Below are 12,163 nucleotides of genomic sequence, written 5' to 3'. Positions count from 1 at the left end.
TGGTTACAAACGATTATGTATCGGCAGTTTCGGTATCGGTCAGCGCGAACGCTCAATTGCGCTCTGACGCTACAATCGAATGGTCAATGACATTCCTGATGACGCCGTTCGTCGCCGGCAAGCACTGGTTGTTCCTGCGAAGATCAATTTTTATTCAGTGACATCACAATAATTTGGGCAAGTGAATCTTGACGTCACTCGACGTGGGTGGAAATGCCGAGTGGCTCTTCGAAAAACATTAAGAAACACACTAAAGTATGATCCGCTCAACGCCTGCCCATTGCCCATTGTGCGAGATGTTGCTTTAGAATTCATTTCTGCATTGAACGTCTAAAGACACCTCCGTATGTTCAGCATGGTAATTAGGGAAATAATGAAAAAAACACCGAATACACTTTGGAAATTCTAAAGTGTACTTGGCGAAAGCCTTGTGGTCAACCTACTGCATATACCATGTTGTACTATCAGCAATGAATGAAACGCGAACAAGGAAACTGGGGTGGCAACACAAAAACCCCAACATATCAGCTCCTGAAGAGCAAATGCAAGCGAGTTTGATTAACGCTTGTGAGCAAGAGTCTTCGCGCTTTCGAAGTGAAATTCCCCTCCGCTAGTATTGAGCATCTCGTTACTGATAGCTTCTTATTTTCCTGTTCGTGGCTCGCTTGTCTTGTTCGCGTTTCATTTCTTGCTGATAGTACATGGCGCCCCTGTGCAATGGCCACAGTGTTCGCCGATATCCCTTTGACCCACCAAAGGTGCTGTAGTCAACGAGGTACTCCCTGGCCCGCTTCGGAGCCATGCATCTCACTCACCGGACTAAAAGGAGGCGTCTGGCGAAAGAGCGGCGGTGCAGCTGCCACCGACGACGCGCGCGCGCTCGTTCTACCGCTACTGTGTGACGTCATGGTTGCTATGCACAGGCGCACCCTCCACCGGCGCGCCGGTTGCTAAGGAGGAGAGGAGGTTGAGCCGCTGCGCGGAAGAAAGGCCACAGTTGGCACGATTACAGCGTACGGACGGACACTGCGACTATGAGTCATTGAAGGCTTTCGCCTTAATATCGTTAAAGCAATAACGTGCCCGCTTGCAGGTGGGAACGGAGGTATAGAGTCAAAAATCGATGATAGCCATAGGAAATTGGTCATAGGGTTCGAAAAAGAGCCCTCAGATTACGCAAGTGGCAAAAATAAAATGTTTCGTTTTGAAAATCAACCCAGCGACGCATTTGTGTTAGAGGGCTCGAAAACAAAATTATTAAACTCTTCATCGCTTACCAAGGTTAAAGGGCCTCAGGGCGGCAGTTCGCAGTGAAAGCATCCTGATCATTATTGAACGCGAAATAGTTACTACTAACGCGCAATAAAGTTCTATTTACGGGAAATTTTTCGCATAGGTCTTTTTTTATAGAGCACCGTAAGTATAGGTAACAGAATCCTGAGAGCAAACAAAGACTACTAATAAACGAATCGCGGAGGGGAAGCTTGTATGGCTCTGAAGAATTGAGAGGGGGATTTAGATGCTGTTTTCTGGTTTTCTGGTAGCAGCAGAGTAAAGATAGGTGACGACAGGATAATTACCGCCTAGTAACGCCCGACAATAGCCGGCCAATAGCATCATTGCGGATGGTTTCCCAGTCTTCCTGTTTCATTACCAGCCCATAGAGCAGTATCCTTTCTCTTCTACCTTCCCAATCATACGTAAAAACATTTATTTTGTGAGACAAGGCACTGCAAAGGAGAATAAAATGACACAGGGAGAAAGTAGCATGAAATGGCGAGAAGACACATTGGAGGCAAAAAAGCGCGTTGTCATAAATGCTAGATATAATAAAATTTGTATATCCAAAACGATGGGCTAATTTTAGTTTTAAATTTTAGCACGACCCGGGAACTCCAGATCTAAGTTAACCTACATGAGGTTTCTACGAAACGCACTACAACGAATAAATTTATTTCTCTTCTTGCATAATCTAATTTTTCCTATTAAAAGTATTTGATTTTCTGTATTGAGGCCTTGGGATTTAGAAAATCTTCTTGGCTGGAACATGTCACTGGTGATGCTCCACGAATTGCTCTCTACCGAAGAGCTTTGATTTGAGCTCATTTTCTAACGAGCATTAAAAAGCATTGTGATTCGGAATGGCAAAACCTAGTAACTGCTTCCATGCCGCACGGTCAGACATGCGGAATAGGCTGGCTACAGCCGGTAGTCACCCCTTCGAAAGAATGGGAAACAGAATTTTGCCAAATTCGCTTGCAACTGTCGAAAATGTGTCTGCCCAGAGAGCATAAACATAGCTCACTGACATCGAAAGAAGTTCAGTGACGTGTTGCAATGTATACGGCTCTCCGTTCTCCGTTCCAATCATCTGAACTGTTTAATCGCAGCGCGCATATTCTGCCAGAAACAGATTGGCAGGCATCGTCAACGAGATGACCGTCATATTTAGCAGAACGATAAAAAACCAAATGCATGCTGTGGCACATCCAGATGGATCGAATTGGGCGCCATAGGAATTGAAATGGCCCCCTTTCAGATGTTACGGTTGCAACGAGTCTCTTGGACAAATCTTTGACCATGGTTCGTGCTTACGCCGAGAAATGTTCCATACATCCGTGCATTCCAGGGCAGCTGAGAATGATTTAATTTTCGTTTCAATGTCCGACGTGACCTGTCTGCAGCGGCCGCAATAAAAACGTTACGGGCTGTAGCCACCAATGTCTCCGAATACAGATTAAATTGCAAATTTATACTCAGTACCAAGGCGAATGCTATTGTTCGAACAACTGCTGGTATGTACCGTTGTTGCCGTTTGGCGCATAAATAACCGTTGTATTGGACTGCGTTGTGTTTGGGAGCTGTTGAAAGTTTTTGAAGAAGGGCGTTGTAATTACTTCACTGGAACGACCATTCGTCATTGCACTTCCATTCCTTCCATAGTAAAGAAGTGACAGACTGCTACTTCATGTTTCACGTTTTCGTGTTTCTCCCACACCCTACCATTTTTACGGAGCATATGATATCTTGGTTAGAGGTCTTACATTTATATTATTTTATTTGTGACATCATGACCACCATTTTTAAATCTAGTTGCATAGATGGCAGTCGTTGTGTGGTCATGTGTTCTGTAGATGGGCGTTCGGATGGGGACCAAGGGGGGTATCCACTTCCCACCGGCCTATAGTTTCTTATGTAGTTATTGTATGCACTTGCAAAAAGCTGCAGAACTTAATGAGCACCATGAAGAGACGCATGTCTTCACGAGGACACGAAGGAACAGCACATGTCAAAAGAGCAGGCGTGAAAACAGCACACCAAGAACAGTACAGTGACAAAACAGCTCAGGAAAAAAAACAGCACAGCGACAAAACAGCACAGAGAAAAAACAGCACTAAGAAAGAAGAGCGCCGAAAAAAAAACAGCACGCGTCAAAACAACACGGTGGGCAAAACAGCGTCAAGAAAAAACAGCACGACCACCAAAGAGCGCAGGGAAAAAATAACATGAAGGCAAAATAGCTCAGCGGAGTGCGGTGCGGAGCTGCTGGACGGGTGAGCGCTCATATCCATGACAGAGAACGGTAAATTAGAACACACACGGCCATGACCTTACCTTTGGAGCTAGCGAGTGCTCATTTTGCTAATTCATTAACAAAAAGGGTAGGCTCATCCACTGAGGGGAAGCGTTGCCTGAAGGGTGCATAAGGCAGAACTAGTGGTTATGTAGTCCTTGCTTGCTTGGCTTCCATGATCTAGTTTCTTTCTGTGTTGTGTAACCAGAACCTGAGCAACCGAGGGATAAAATGGCCCGGGCATCCGCTCTGCTGTGAAATGTCTCGGGTAGTTTGTTGATGTTTCTAGATAATTCTCTTCGAAGTGAAAGAAAAAGACCTGCTATATAAAATTTCTCTCAACAAATGCACGCTGAAGCAAGAATTTTCAGGTCAGCTGTGCAGCCCACTTCGCAAAGTAACATAACTGCCGGTCAGCATCAGACAACCAATGTGGAGCGTCCTGCTTAAACACAGAGGAACCTGAATATGTCGGTTCGGCCATTCCTGCCATCATTAAAAGCAAGCGTCCCATAGCGGATATTTTCAGTCTATGGAGACCCTGTAGCTCGTTCCAAACAAAATGGCTGAAGATTCAATTTCCGACAGCAAGAGTTTTGAAGAATAAGAACTTGAGGTACACCCAGAGCCCTACGTCGGGCGTATTTGCCAGAATTCAGCCCCATTATGGTCAACGCATTGAAGTGACGCCTCCGGAACAACATAAACGTAAGTCATTCCATTACCCGCCAGAAAAAGGTGGTTATTTGAGATCGCGAATATCACCCTACCGTTTTCCTTATTGAGTCTGTGAAACGAGCACTCGCTAACTAAAAAAAGGTCGCTGCCGTATGTGGTGTGATGTACTGTTTACGGTTATGGCTATAATACACCCCCCCCCCCCCCCCCTCTTCACAAAGTTCTGCGCATGCCCTTGGTTGTGTAAATAAAAATTAATCATAATAGAGAGCCATTGTTAGTGATAAACTGTTGTTATATTTTTGGGAAGCAGTCTAAACGCTGAACGGCCAAGCGAACACATTAGGCATTCCCACTGTAGTTTACCTTGATATCGGAATTCTGCGTGGTGAAAATTTCTGCGATGTTCGAAAAATTCTCGTATAATTTCTAATTGAGACCGAGTAACAGCACGCCTTAACACGTTTGGCCTGGATGTACCCGGAAGGTACTCGAAGTGAAAGCCCGCCAAGGGTTGTGTGGCAGCTTGAAACGAAGCATAGCGGGGTGTGGTTGACGGCAGCGGTAGTTTGAAATCTTGCCTTACATGACGTCACAATAAACTTGCCCGCACTCCTCTGGTGCTTTACGGAGAAGCCTCAAAATTCAATAGTAGGTTACGTCACTATTTTAAATGCTAGCGCAAAAACACTAGGCACGCTTCACGTACAGCCTATATAGATTTGAACCCTTGAATTTCGCGGAATTTTCAAAAAGTGGGGCAGTTGCCCTTAAAAGAAAAATTGCTGTGAGAAGTTTTCAACACGAACAGCCGATATTATTAAAAATATACATGTTAAAATATTCCATGAGGGTTTTGGTGAGCGCCGCCCTGGTTAGCTGGCTGCCTATCGTGCTCCGCTTTCACCTGCCCCTGGCCTAGTCCAGGGCTTCTCCCGCGCCTGGATTTCCTCTCCATCGATTCAGGAAGGCTTCCGAAGCACGTGGATACCACCAGCATCACGGCCCGCTGCCGAGCTGGCCCTCCAAGCGCCTCCAAAAGTTTGAAGCGGCGCGGCGCCTCGCTAACCCTAACGCGCCGCGCCTGCACCTCTGCAATGCAGCGTCTGACGAAGACCCTGCAGCCCAGACCATGGCCGGGCTAGAGGGGTGGTGGTGGTGGTGGTGAAAACTTTTATATTGTAAAAAAGAGTTTGGGAGCCACAGAGTGGCCCCGCTACATGGTCGGCGTCCCTAGTCCGGGACACCGCACGACGAGGCCCCGTCTCTCGCCCGTTTCACCAGAGCCCTTTGGGACTCAAGCGAGGAGCAGTTGAGGAGGACAGTCTCCCATGCCTCTCTGGAAGGGGTAGGGGAAGGGGGGAGGTGGGGATTTTGAGTACATGCCCACACCATGTGGAAGATATCACAGGTGTCCCCACAGTGTGGGCATCGCCCATCCGTGTTAGGATCGTAATGTTTTATTATTGCAGGACAGAGTAGAGTACCTGTCTGCAGGCGCCTTAAAGTTCGCTCCTCCGTCTTACTCAGCCCTTTTGCAGGGGCCGGGAAAAGGCGGTGGTTGTCGCTATAATGTGTTAATATTTCCCTGAATCGCAGCAGCGGCTGGTTAGTCTCCGAGCCAGAAGAGCTGGGATGAGGAGCCCGGTGAGTAAGCGCTCGGGCAGCCGCGTCAGCGGCCTCATTACCTCGTAAGCCCTGGTGGCCAGGAGCCCAAATGATTCGTTTGGGTGTTGGATCAGTGGCAGTCCGTCGTAGAATACAAGCAGCTAAGGGGGAGATCTCCCCTGCCAAGTAATGTTCACATGCTTTTCGGGAGTCCGTGATGATTATTCTCGAATTGGCGTGGGCGGCAGCAAGCGCTATCGCTACTTCCTCGGCCCGCATTGAATTCGGGGCTCGAAAGGAGAGTCCATCAACGTGCATTTCCTGGTGAACGACAGCGGCCGAGTAAAATCCCGTGGGCGATGGCCCTGCTACGTCTACATAATATACACCGGGTCGGGAGCCGTGTTGTCTCTCAAGAGCCCGAGCCCGCGCTTGTCGTCTGTTTTCATGCATGTCGGTGTCCATGTTACGGGGGAGCGGGGAGACCCAGAGCATATGGCGCCATAGTACTGGGATACGCTCCGCCTCCTCTGGAGTGCAGTCGTGTTGGATGTGTAAGCGGTTTAGCAGGCGGCGCCCAGGAGCCGTCTGCGTGAGCCGCGTGTATTGGTTCACGAGGTGGGCCTCCCGCAGCTCCTGGTAGGAGTTTAGCACCCCCAATGCCTTGAGTTTAACATTAGAGGTAGCCACCGGGAGATCCAGGGCTCGCTTAGTTGCCTTGCGGATGATGGCGTCTATTCGCGCCTCGTCTTACTTAGTAGTGCGGAGATATGGCACGGCGTAGAGGATCCGGCTAGTCACGAAGGCATAGACGAGCCGAAGCGCGTCCCTGCCCCGCAGACCACCCCGCTTGTTGGAAACGCGGCGGATCATGCGCCCTACCTGTTCGCCTACTCTCTTGAGTTTCGCAATAGTGGAGTCCGGTCTGAGTATCTGGTGAATGAAAAGGCCCAGAATACGGAGCTCCTCCACCTCTCTAATAGGACCTCCTGACAGAGAGATGTGTATTGCTGTCCTATCCTTTGGGTTCGCTCTGACATGCAGAAGCTCTGATTTCGCTGGAGCACATTGGAGCCCACAGTCATTAGCATACGCATCGACTATGGAAGCAGCCTGCTGAAGGCGGTCCTCCATGTCCCCAAGGCTCCCCTGAGTGGTCCAAATTGTAATATCATCTGCATATAACGCGTGTTGAATGCCTTCCACCCGGGCCTATTGGCTTGGGTGGCGCATCATAGCAATGTTGAACAGGAGCGGTGATAACACTGCTCCCTGAGGGGTACCCCGTGTTCCCATCATGTAAGGGCCGTATTCCTCGCCCTCAATCCGAAGAAAGGCCTGGCGATTAGACAAGAAATCTCTTATATACGCGTAGGTCCTAGCCCCACAATCGGTAGAACTCAAGTTGGCCAGGATGCTTCCGTGTTTCACATTGTCGAAAGCCCCTTTCAGATCAAGGGCGAGGATGGCTTTGTCATTGTGTTGCATAGTTGTGGGTCGTATTACATCCCTGTGCAGATGGAGAAGGACATCCTGTGCAGACATGTGAGGGCGAAACCCGAACATGGTGACTGCAAAGAAGCCCTTACTCTCCAGGTATGGAGAGAGGCGATCCCGTACCATCGTCTCCATAAGCTTTCCCGCACATGAGGTCAGTGATATGGGCCTCAGGTTGTCCGTATTCACGGCCTTACCTGTTTTAGGGATAAACGTCACAAGTGACGTTTTCCACTCGGGAGGGAGTGGACGCCCGTCCCAGATCTGGTTGATGTATTCTAATAAATGAAGGTAGGCTGAGTCCGGTAGGTTCGCCAACAGGTTCACTGTTATGTGGTCCCGTCCCGAAGCCGTACCCCGGCGCATTTTTGCTAAGGCCGCCTTAAGGTCGTGCAACTCAAAAGGGGCATCGAGTGTTTCATTAGGCCTGCCAGAGTACATGTACTGCGGCCCAGGCGGGTCCTCTATACGACAGAGATATCTGTCGCACAGAGTGTCCGCAAGTTGCGCCGTCGTACCTTGATACCCTCGCAGAGCCCGCCGGAGCTGCTTTTGCGTCTCCCCTCTCGTTTGGGAGGGGTCGATTAGACTGCGAAAGAGACGCCACGTCCCCTTCGAGCTCATCTGATGAGCTGCGGCGTCGCAGCGGGCTATCCAATTTGAATCTGAGAGCTCGGCAGCATACGCTGCAGCCTGCTCTGTGAGTTTGGCTATGCGGTCGCGTAATTTGCGATTAGTTTTCTGCTTTTTCCACCGTTTAGTTAAGCTCCGGCGCGCCTCCCACAAATGCAGGAGGTGGGTGTCCACTGCGGGGATCTCTTCGGTGGTTTGTAGTGCTGTGACGTGTTGTTTCTGAATGTTGTATATGTGGTTAGCTCATTCCGCGTAGCCGCCGGAAAATAGTACGGGAGGTATAGTGTGATTCCGGAATTTGTGCCAATCGGTCAGCTTGGCCTGACCCCATTTTTTGCGCGCTGCCTTTGCCTCGAGTGTAATCCGGAGAAGGAGGTGATCGCTGCCTAGAGAATCTCCCAAGTTCTCCCATGCAGCCGCTCTAGCATTTTTAACGAGAGAAAGGTCTGGACACGTGTCGCGGGTTACCGAATTCCCCACTCGAGTGGGATACGCCGGGTCCGTGAGCAACGTGAGGCTGAGGGTGGAGATGAGCTCCGCCAGCTTACGTCCTCTTGCCTGTTCGAAGTGGTAGCCCCAATGAAGGCTGGGAGCATTGAAGTCTCCAACGATCACTAGAGGCTCTTTGGCTGCCAATTTTATCGCGCGAAGGAAGATTTCATTGAAAGTTACGCGCGGCTTACGCGGAGGGCAGTATATGTTGAGGATATGTATTGACGGGTCGCGGCGTCTGAGAGGCAGTACTCGGACCATTGTATATTCTTGCTCGGTACTCAAGTCTAAGTCGACCTGAACCACGGTGTAAGCCTTATTCACCAGGATGCACGTAGAGGGGCCCCCCTGAAAGGTGCTGTAGCCTGATAATTTAGCGTCTATGCCGGGCTCCTGTAGGGCAATGAGCGCCGGCATGTCACCTAGGGACTGCAGGTAAAGCTGGAGGTGTGACCGCTTTTTCCAAGATCTGAAACCCCTGCAGTTCCATTGGATGATCTGGAATTTTTCAAAGTTTTTAGCATTCCTATTACATCTGATAGCCATATTGTCGTATTTATTTAAGGGTGATCGGAATAGCTCTGGCCGGGAGCCGGCGCAACCCCAGTGAGGGGCCGCACCGACCCACCAGCTGCCGAGCCTGAACCATGTTCCTCCGCTGCCTGACGGAAGGCTGTCTTACGTTTGAGGTGAGGGGATTCGCAGCTTGTGGCGTTCTTAATTTGGGTGCTGACCCAGGGCTGCACGGCTTTAAGGACCGAGTCAGTGACCTGGGCCATAAGGTCGGGAAGTGCTTGCGTTAAAGCTGCCTTGAACATATCCTGGAAGGACTCGCGGACTGCTGACATGATTTGATTCGGGAGGGCCGCCACTTGCTCCTCCAGTTGCTCGGTTTGGCGCTGCAGTGCCTCTAGGCCAGCGACGCGACCAGCTGATCCAACTACCGTGTCCCCGCTCTGCCGCGAGACGCTAGTGAGGCAAGATGTTACGGATGATCCGTCATCCTCGTCGTCTGGCTCAGCTTCTTGCATTGGTTCAGATGACCCGGCCTGTTTGGCCTCTAATTCCTGAATTTTGCGCGCTAGAATTTGGTTCTGGCGCCTGAGCTCCTCTACTTGCTGCTGTAGGGCGGTTTCGGTAGGGGAGGGACGGGTAGGGGAGGGACGGGTAGTGGGCCCGGAGACTGCCCTACTCCAACTGCTCACCTGTGGTTGGACGGGTGCCAAGGGCGGGAAGTCCCTGGCGTTGAGGACCGGGGGCGCCGCCTGGGTCGCGGACTTGACAGGTTTCGATGGCCCGGTTTTGGCCTTGGTTTCCTGATCGGCTGACGCTTTCTTGGCCTTGGGCGGAGGAGCCTGCTTGGGCCCCGTCTTTGTCTTCGGTTTGGATCCTGATGGGGAGCTGGGTTTGATGGGTTTCCGGAACCGCCCGGCACAGCCAGGAGCTCCGGTAGGGTGGCCGCCTCCGCAGATGAGGCAGCTCGGAACGCAGTCATGTTCCGCCGGGCCGTCAGGAGTGGCATCGGGAACCTGGACTCCGCAGCGTTTGCAGCGCCCCGGCTGCGGTCGCGGGCACGCATCGGCCCGATGGCCCACTGTGCCACAGCGGTGGCATGCAGGCACTGTTTTCTTGTACAGGCGAACAGGGAGCCGTTCGTAGCTGTACAACACCGTCCGTGGCACCTTAGTCCCCGCGAAGGTGATCACCGCAACCGGGGTTCCCCCCAGCTTGCGCACAGACACCACATTTGGTTCCGCACAGAGTTTTCTTTTAACGGTTTCAGACGTTTCGTCAGGCGAAACACTCACGACGCCGCGACAGAACGCACCGGAGAGTTTTGGGTGTCCCCGGAACGGTAGCTCGCGTTCCCCAACCCGCAGCACAACATCCCGGAGTAGCTTGATGTATCGCAATTGATTGCGAGCTATCACGGAGCCGACGCGGCATGCGACCGCTCCCGTGACGCGTCTCGGCCTAGGCCCCTAGAGGGGTGACGCGCGCGAAGAAAGAGCGCGCGCGTCACCCCTCTAGCCCGGCCATGCCCAGACCCACTGATGCCGCCACCGCGGGGCCTACTCCAACCGCCCACGTGACCGCGCAAAATCCGGTCGCAACCAACACTGTGAGCGACGTTGGGAGCTCCGGATCGACGGACGCGGTGCAGCCGGCAGCGTTCGTCGTGGCTGCAGCGTCCACTGCTAGCCAACTCCACGCTCTAAGGGACGTCAACACCTTTGGGCCCATAGACGCGTCGCAGCCGCCTGCGTTCGTCGACGCCGCCGGTACCGCCGCGCCTACACCAGCCACATTACCCGCTGACACCAAGACCTGCAGCCCGGCACCAGCGTCGCAGATTGCGCCTCAGGCTGACGATTCGTCGGCAGACATGGACTTCATGGCGTCCCCGGTAGACGACACTCCATCCCCGGAAATCGGCTGGAGCACCATCGGTGCCAGCCGTAAGCCTGCTTCCGCCACCCGACCCCGCTCCGAGCTCATCACTGTTGGCATACAACTCCCTCCTGGTACCCTCAATCCCAAGCTGCATCTCTACGACGTGCTCGCCGCAGTCACCTCCGCTGCACAACTTTCCTCCAAGACCAGTGCAGACATCACCCTTCAGGCCAAGCCAGCCCAAAGCCTTCTGTTTTTAAAAACTTATTCTCCTCTCACCGCCCACCTCCTACTTTCTATCACGCACCTTCACCTTCACGGTAAGCCTGTCAGCATCAAAACTTATTCCCCCCATCCTCCCATCTCATGCCTCGGCGTCATCCATAACGTCGGTGGCCACTTCACTCCTGATGAGCTCATGCATGATCTAGAATCTTTCAAAACAGATATTCTCGCTGCTCGCATGGTGGGATCCACTCAATCAGTGCTCATAACGTTCGCTGGTACCGTCATTCCCCACTTTGTATATTTCAAACGCGTTGCCTTCCGGTGCCGTTCTCATAAACCTAAGCTTCCCACCTGCACCCGTTGTCACTCTAGGTCACCGCGCCCACCAATGCCCCCAGCACAGCGTTCCGGCATGGTGCCGTCGCTGTGCTGCTCCTCTACCCGCTCCTCTACTATACCATCCACACCTCCCTGCTCCTGAAACCCACACCAGCGGGCCGTATCTACACCCTCCAGACGCATTGTTCCTCGAGAACCTCGCCATTGCTCATGCCCTCCAGTCATTTGCCCTCCTTCCCTCTCTCCAAGAGTACACGGTCTATTCAGACTCACAAGCCGCTATACACCACATACAGAAACGCACCCTGACCCCTTCTCTCCAACAGGAGGTCGAACGAGCGGTCTCCGCACTGCAGCCTTCCATCGTTTTCCTCCGCTGGGTCCCTGGGCATTCAGGGATTGACTGCAATGAGCTGGCCCATCAGCTCGCCCGCGACACACTTTTCCGGGCACCGTTGATCCCCTGGCCCAAGCCCTCGGAGGACGGTGGCAGACTCACCCTTTGCCGCACCTTTACCCTCCCCTTCATCCATCGCTCATGGTGCCGGAGTCTCTCGCCTTCTTCGGCACATTCAGATGAATGCAGTTATCACCCCGTCCCGCCTTTTCCTCTATCGCTATGGACCGGGCCCTTCCTGTCCCAACTGCCCCTGTATCTATGCGGACCTGGCCCATTGCCTCTTCTATTGCCCGGCTGCTCAGCAGTCGGGTTCCTTCCCC

This window comes from Amblyomma mixtum, chromosome 2, assembly GCF_055824585.1.
Source record: "Amblyomma mixtum isolate Tamu chromosome 2, ASM5582458v1, whole genome shotgun sequence".
NCBI classification, from domain to species: domain Eukaryota; kingdom Metazoa; phylum Arthropoda; class Arachnida; order Ixodida; family Ixodidae; genus Amblyomma; species Amblyomma mixtum.
The sequence above is the reverse complement of the archived record's forward strand: the minus strand, read 5'-3'. Positions refer to the sequence as shown.